Source organism: Felis catus, chromosome C1, assembly GCF_018350175.1.
Source record: "Felis catus isolate Fca126 chromosome C1, F.catus_Fca126_mat1.0, whole genome shotgun sequence".
NCBI lineage: Eukaryota > Metazoa > Chordata > Mammalia > Carnivora > Felidae > Felis > Felis catus.
Window position 1 is genome coordinate 208,149,771 of NC_058375.1, and position 8,379 is coordinate 208,158,149.

Consider the following 8,379-nt stretch of genomic DNA (forward strand, 5'->3'; position numbering starts at 1 on the left):
CTTTCTTAAATGTCCTGTAGAATTCACCAGTTAAGTCATCTGAGCTTTCTATTCTGGAAGGTTATTGATTATTGATTAAATTTATTTATATATAGGCCTGTTTAGATGGTTTATTTCTTGTGTGAGTTTTAGAAGACTGGCCTTTCAAGAATTCAGTCCACCTCATTTAGGTTACCAAAGTTGTCAGCATAGAATTAATCATAACATTCCTGTACTATTCTTTGAAACTCTGTGTGCTCTACAGTGACATCTCTTCTTCCATTTCTGACATTAGTAATTCATATCTTGTTGTTTTTTTTTTTCTTGGTTAGCCTGGTTGGAAGCTTCACAATTTTATTGATCATTTTGAAAAAACTGCTTTTGGGGGTGTCTGGCTGGCTCAGTAGAGCATGCAACTCTTGATCTCAGGGTCATGAGTTTGAGTCCCATGTTGGGCACGAAGCCTATTTAAAATACAAAAAGTAAATTAATTAAAAACACCTGCTTTTGGTTTTACCCATTTTCGCCATTGCTTTTCTATTTTCAATTTCATAATTTCTGTTTCTCTATGATTGCTTTTCTTATGCTTACTTTGGATTTAATTTGCTCTTCATTTTCTCCTCTCCTAAGGTGGAAGCTGAGATCACGGATTTTAGATCTTCCTTGTTTTGTAATATATGCATCTGATGCTACAAGTTTCCTTTAAAGGACTGTTTTTGCTATGTCCCATGAATTTTGGTAAATTGTATTTTGTGCAGTTTTAAAAACACACATCGAACATGTATAAAAATTAACAGATACTTGGACAAAAGGGAATACACAAGTTAAATCAAAGACTTGGAATCCTACAACATGTATTTCTCTTCATGGTGTAAAAATGATACAGGTTGATGGTAAAGATATAACTAAACTTTAAAGTCCCCATATGTTTCAGAATTAAGAAATACATTTCTGAATAGTCTAGATATCAAAATATTATAATGGGAATTAGAAAATAGGCGAAACTGACTTATAACTTCTATGCTATATATAAAATCTTATGAGATGTGGTTAGACCAGCACTTTGCAGGAAATTTGTATCCTTATAGTCATTTAAAAAATTAAAAGTTAACAAGTCAAGTACCTTTATAAGAAATTAGAAAAATAGCAAAAAAAAATGCAAAGAAAGTAAAAGGCAACCAATAATGAAAATGACAGCACAAATTAATGAAGTAGAATACAGATGTACGATGGAAAAGCTCAACAAGGCCAAAAATAGTTCTTTAAAGAGAAAAAATAAATACATTTGATAAATCTCTGAGGAGATTGATCAAGCAAATAGAAGAGAACACACGTGTGTAAACAGCACTGTAATAAGACCATGGTAGGTTACTAGAAGATATAGGAAATAGAAAATTACTAATGACCCACCAGAAATTTAAAAACTTAATAAGCAATGGGGCCCCTGGTTGGCTCAGTTGGTTAAACGTCTGACTTCGGCTCAGGTCATGATCTCCCGGTTTGTGAGCTCGAACCCGGCGTCAGGCTCTGTGCTGACAGCTCACAGCCTGGAGCCTGTTTCGGATTCTATGTGTCTCTCTCTCTGCACGCCCCCCTGCTCACGCTCTCTCTCTCAAAAATAAAATAAAATAAAATAAACATTAAAAAAAATTAGTAAGCAAACTTGTGGCAAAAACTGGAAAATTTAGGTAAAATGGAAAAATTTCTGGAAAAACATAGCTTATTGAAGCTTACTCAATAAGCAATAGGAAATCACAATAGTCCTATGATCGGTCACTAAGGTAAGTTATTTGAATCCATCACTGAAAAAATATTCCAGGTCTAATTGACTTCACTAGGCAGTTCTCACATTCACAGAAGAAATAATTACAAAATTATACAAGATCTTCCGAAAAGGGCTTGGTCAAGGTGAGAACAGGGCAGGGAGGGAAGGGCAGCCACGGTACAAAGGAGGGAGGCCCATGGCAGGGTTGAAAAGGAGGCGAACTTGGTCAGATTTGAGGAGGCATGAGGAGGCACGGGAACAGGCTATGGAGCTCCTTACCTCACAGGACAGCAAAGCTCGTGTCATTTTTGCAGTGCAGAATGCTGTTTCGAATCCAGGTACCGGCTTTTCAGCCTGGAACAATTCCAGCCCCATCCCTCAATAGCGAGGCCAGCCCTGAAAGGCTCAAAGAATGTGAGGCTCTCCTTGGGCAGGAAGGGGAAACAGGTCTTGAAACAGCTGTTACAGGATAGAAGTTCTCTCAACAGCTTATGCTGCACAGCCTTACTGAGACGTACGGTCCCAGAAGCCTCTTCATTATTCAGTATGCTTGATGACTTTTTCTTCTTTCTGTAGCTTGTTTCAGAATCATTTCCTTGGCTTGAAATCTCCTCTCTGCCTATCTTACTTCCAACCATCATTCATATCACAGCACAAGCCCATCTTTTCCTTTGGTTCCTTCCCAGACCAGACCAACAGACCCTGCTCAGTATCTAGCAGTGGTAGGTTTGGGGAGGTGTGCAGGGTAGGGATGGGGGGCGCCGAGGGAGATAGGGAGGAAGTTGGGGGAAAAGGATAGAGCCCTAGGGCTGCTTTTCGGAACCCCTTCCAACTAGAGTAATTTGAGTTTCTTTGTGGCAGGAATGATATTTTTTTCTCTTTGTATCTTCTGCAGCACCCTTTTGTATCATTTTCAACCAATTACATTTATGGAGTAGTTATTAATGAAATATATATTATATTGGTCAGAATTTGACAACAACCTGAAAGTCGTTTACTCTGGGAGCTTTCTTTACTTATCTCAAAGGCAGATAAAATAATTTCTTCTCTTATGATATATAAAGAAGTGTGATATCATTCTCATTTATTTTGATATGTAAATATGTAAGGTATTTGAGAGAAAAACTCTTATATGGTAATTATACTAATTTAATATTAACAATATTAAATTATAAATTTAATTTTTATTTTAATATTCAGACTGCTGGATACCGATGTTGTATTCTCTATGTTATGTCATGTTTTGGTGATAGAGCATTTAGTATCTACTCGCAATACGTTTAACTTTATCCTCCTTGTAATATTCAAGGACTATAAATAAACTATTTTAAAGTGCATTACTAAGATTGACTTATTTTTCAGTGGGGAATACGCCATATGATGCAGATTTCTTATTTATGTAATAGTTAATCTAAATATATTAATATAATTATATGAAAATAATAGTCATGTAACTTAGCGAGCGCAATAAAAACAATATTATCCTACATTTATTGTATTCATTCATTCAATGGATACTTATTATGAGCCAGGCAATGTTAGGTACAGGAGCTAGAAGGTGAAGATATATATACATATATATATATGTATATATATATATATATATATATATATATATATATATAAAACCTCCTCTCCTGGGATGGGTCCTAGTTGACGGAGAAAGACATCATATCAGGAATTACATAATTGATTATTAGTTATAGTTGTGGGAAGCATTGTCAAGGAGAATTGCTAAGTAGTGGAATCTGAACTTGTCTCCTGTGCAGTTAGGGGTAGCTCCTATCTTTTGTTTTGTTTCTTGGGAGTCAGAAATAAGAATTTGGCAGCCCCTTTGGAGTAAGTAAGCAAAGCTACCATTCACCTGCAAAGGTAGAATCATGGGAGAAGATACTCTCGACTTTTGGAATTCAATCATTTAAAAGTTATAGCTGTACCACAGCCTTTTAAAGTTAAATGAACAGGGGCGCCTGGGTGGCGCAGTCGGTTAAGTGTCCGACTTCAGCCAGGTCACGATCTTGCGGTCCATGGGTTCCAGCCCCACGTCAGGCTCTGGGCTGATGGCTCAGAGCCTGGAGCCTGTTTCCGATTCTGTGTCTCCCTCTCTCTCTGCTCCTCCCCCGTTCATGCTCTGTCTCTCTCTGTCCCCAAAATAAATAAACGTTGAAAAAAAAATTAAAAAAAAAAAAAGAAAGTTAAATGAACAGTTAAGGGCGTGATTTAGATATTCACCAGTGTGCTTTAACAGTCAACATCAACAACGCTCTAAAATTGGTAGTTCACGTGTCTCATTGTCAAGGACCAAAAACCAAGGGTGAACACGTGGAAAGATGTTTTTGAAGAAATCACCTTTTCTGACCCATTACTTAAAATCCAGTTGAGGGGCGCCTGGGTGGCGCAGTCGGTTAAGCGTCCGACTTCAGCCAGGTCACAATCTCGCGGTCTGTGAGTTCGAGCCCCGCATCAGGCTCTGGACTGATGGCTCAGAGCCTGGAGCCTGCTTCCGATTCTGTGTCTCCCTCTCTCTCTGCCCCTCCCCCATTCATGCTCTGTCTCTCTCTGTCCCAAAAATAAATAAAAGTTGAAAAAAAAAATCCAGTTGAGGCAAATATTGCTATCACGTGAAGAAATATTTTCAAGGATTTTAGAATGGCATATACCAAACATGGTTATTACTTCTCCTCTGCCCAATCAGGGGATTAATGATCTCTTCTGGTAAAGTCAAGTCATTTGATGGGATCCTGAAGAGTAATGTGCTGTAAATCTTAAGGCGTAGTAAGAGTATGCATTCAGAAAAAAACTCATTTAGAAACTTCTTAGTTTCCTGTGGCTGTTGTACCACAAACTTAATGTGGTTTCTAGTTCTAGCTAAAACAACACGCATTTATCTTCTTTCGGTTTTGGAGGTCAGATGTCCAAAGTCAGTTTCTCCGGGCTGAACTCATGGTTTGGCAGGGCTTCCACTTTCTTCCAGTTTCTAGAGCTGCATTTCTTGTTTTCCTTTGTCCCTGTCCCCTTCATCCATCTTCAGGGCCAGCAGTGGAGTGTCTCAAAGTTCTCTCTGCTCTGTTTGCATTTCACTGTCTTCTCTCCCCCCGTCTGAAATCTTCTGCTTCTGTCTTACGAGCACACGTGACGGCATTTAGGGCCCATCCACATAACCCAGCACAACTCTCCCATCTCCCAAATCCCTTATTTAATCACATCTGCAAGCACACTTTGGCTGTAACAAGGTAACGTTGGAGAGGGGTGGGGTTGGGGGTGGGGTTGGAGGGGGCATTTCTCAGCCTACCTCAACATACCTCTTTCCTCCCCTGCAGGCTTACAGTAGCTCTGTGAGCAGCCCAAACAATTTGGTTTTATTTTGTCATGTCACAATATATTCTGAATTATTTTTTCAACGTTTTCTCTCACTTAACTCCCTGATAAGAAAGTTCTTCCCTTTGTCTCCACTTGGAGGAGAATTAACAGCCCGTTTGCTTTGCTTTGCCAGCTGCATAACAGCGAAAGTTGTTAATCATGCTGTCATGTAGAACATGAGATTGACAGCTATCATTTTCATAAACTCCTACCACGAAACGTGGCAAGGCCAAGCTCTATAGTCTCTCTTCTCCCACGGGAAGATTTGATCCTTTTGTCTGCTCCTGAATTTTGTTTACCCATTTCTTTGAGAGTATTGAAGTAATTGTACCACGAATGAAGAAAAAAAATTGTGAAAATATCCATGCCAAACCAACGCTCTACAACTTTCCAGTACTAAAAAATTATGTTTATTTTTTTGGAAACAAGGCTGATTCCATTATTCTTTAAGTATCTTTAATATTTTTTCATCAAAACTGTGAGCTAGCATGAAATTATTTTCTTGGAATAGGCGATGAATAAGGCAGGTTGCATAGAGCACATAGTGGATTGGAACTTACCCAAAAGGCAGAAGAAATCTTCAATTTTTTTCCCTCCAAAATGGGCACCAGTTGAGATATATTCAGTTTGAGACACTGAAAATCCAACTCAAATGTACAAAAAGAATAAGGAACTTTTTTTTTTTTTTTTTGGTTGTTTCAACGATTGGATGTAGGTCCAGATAGAAAGCAGGTTCCAGGCTTCATGTAACTTAGTGGCTCAAAGGTATTACCTAGGATCCAGTCTCTTTCTGCAGAGAATCCTTTTATGGCCAAATTCAAGCTACCATGAGAACACTAACCTCAGAGTTGAGAATAGGTGTGTAAACTTTTCCCTCGCAAGCTGGTCTAGCATCATTTCTAGCAAACCGTCTGTTGAATCCAGAGGTAAGAATTCAAACATCTTTGGGTTTATTCATCCTGATGTATGTGGGTCATTAACCATTAAGATATTTTTATCTATGCATTTATTTTAACTTTAAGGAAGAGTAGAATTTCTGGGTTAGGACTGAATAAAACTGAGGGACATTTCTTTTTTCTTTCTTTCTTTCTTTTTTTTCAAGGAGTGTCAGGATCAGGTTTATTTTTCAACTGCGTTATTGACAGAAAAAATTTACATCAGAGCCCCACTAATATCACTTCAAGGCAGTGGATAGTTGGTCTTAAAATTCACAGTGCATTGCCCAAATACGTCTCAGTGTCCAAACAGTGAATTCACACCAAAGTTTTGCAGTCACTTGTTGCTGTTGTCCGTATCCATTTTAGTGCTTTACAACATTTCCGCCTTACCCAGGTGTCTCCATTTTTCCATCTGTTACTTAATTCCACTAATTTTGTTTTTCCTCTCGGGAGTGTTAGAGAAAATACAGTATAGAGAAGCTATACTAACGACCTAGTGGTTCAAAAGGTAGTTGCTATGTCCTTTGTAGTATCAAAGGCTAAGCGTTGGTTGTTTATTACTGTGTTCACAGATTGCCCCCAAATTTACAGGATTAAAACGGCACACATTTATTGTCTCAAAGTTTCTGTGAGTCAGGGATCCACTTGTAGCTTAGCCAGGGGCTTCGGACTCAGGATCTCTCATAAAGCTGCAATCCAGATGTCAGGAGGGCTGGGATCTCATCTGCAAAGCTGTACTGTGGAAATAACTACTTCTCAGCTCACATGGTTACTGGCAGCACTCCGTTTCTGGCAGAATGTTGGACTGGGAGCCTCAGTTCCTTCATAGTTATTGGTTCCTTGCTACGGGGGCCTCTCCAATATGACTTCTGGCTTCATCGAAGCCAAAAAGGGAGAGAATCTTCAGGCAAGATAGCAGTCACTATCTTAGGTTAGGTAATCATGGAAGTGACATCCCATCATCTTCTCTGTATCCTGTTGGTTAAGAGCAAGTCACTTGGCCGGCCCACAGTCAAGGGGAGGGGATCATACAAATGATGATGTGTTTCCATTCTTATTAATCAACCTGTTTATTGCATTCAGAGAGTGCAAAGAAGTTCATAAAGCATGCCAAATAACTGTAAGAACGAGAGAGGCTGATACTAGATTTTAGAATAGACTTCCCATTAAACCCCAAAACTAGGACAAAGTCTGTTGAATCACAGAATTTTATATTTTATTACTTTCCCTGCAAAAGCATTTTTTAATCCTTAATGGAAGAAAAAAAAAAGTAGGAGAGGCAATGGTGAAAGTTTTACTGCAACTATGCCCAGGAGAGCTTGGTCATCGGTTTCCCTGGTCACCCTGGCAGCTGAGGCACAAATGGAAATCTAAAGCATGTGTGACAAGCCTTTCTGAAGCCTGCCTATTGCACACAAGCATTCCCAACCTCCCTCTCTGTCTATCTCTCTCACAGTTGGATGAGGAAGGCAGGTTTTATACTCATTGGCACAACTTCTGGAATTATCCAAAACCAAGACATTGGAAACGTATCCTGGTCTTGGAGCCTATGCTTCTTGGCATCAGTCGATTTGTCCTAAAGAATTCTTGAAGAAAAGTGAAGCCTGGCAGTGTTAATGCTTTCTCAAATATCTTTAAAGTATGTTCAGAAACTATCACGGAGAAACAAACAAGCAGAAGCTTGTAATGGCGCAATCAACCATTTTGTGAGGGAGATAACTTTGATTTTATTTCTTATGTATGATTTACAGGCGCTGGAAGGAGAACTGAGAAGGAGTTGAGACTGTCGAATTCAATCAAGGACAAAGAGGCCTCGCAGTGTCCAAGGTCTTCACATGCCCCACGACTCTACCCCCGCGACGCTAGCTCTGTTAGCTCCCAAGTGTGACCTTGAGAAAGTGATGTCATCTCTCTCAACTCCGAGCACCCCCCACCCCATCCACAAAATGAAAATGCAAACTTTCGGCATGGCTGTGATTGTGCGGACTTAAAGGATTTTAAATCCCTGAGAGCACATAATAAAGTGGTTTATCTGTAAATTCTTTTTCTCATCCCTACAGGATATGTTGAAATCCATGGAGGTAGACACTCTTTATGGAATTCTTTAATACCCAGCTGTTACATAAACTTTGTATCTCTATTCACTTCACTCTCCTTGGGGAAGAGTCACGATAAACACAAAGCACTCACAGTAGATAAAGAGGTAACCAAGGACCACGGAAACATCTAGCATCACCCACTCGTTGGCTAAATGGGAAAGACTTGAATCAGCAAAGCAGTCAACAAAATATGCATGTTATGGATAGGAAAGACTTTAGAGGAAGAAAAATAGTTTAC

The 8,379-nt window shown here is 39.2% G+C and overlaps 1 long non-coding RNA gene across 1 annotated transcript; it reads left to right on the forward strand.

The window, feature by feature from the left end:
• The first annotated feature begins 4,680 nt into the window (after positions 1-4,680).
• LOC123379418 lies at positions 4,681-8,081 on the forward strand. The gene is made up of 2 exons (XR_006583799.1): positions 4,681-4,977; positions 7,794-8,081. It is a non-coding gene; the product is annotated as an uncharacterized LOC123379418 (long non-coding RNA).
• The last annotated feature ends 298 nt before the right edge of the window (positions 8,082-8,379 follow it).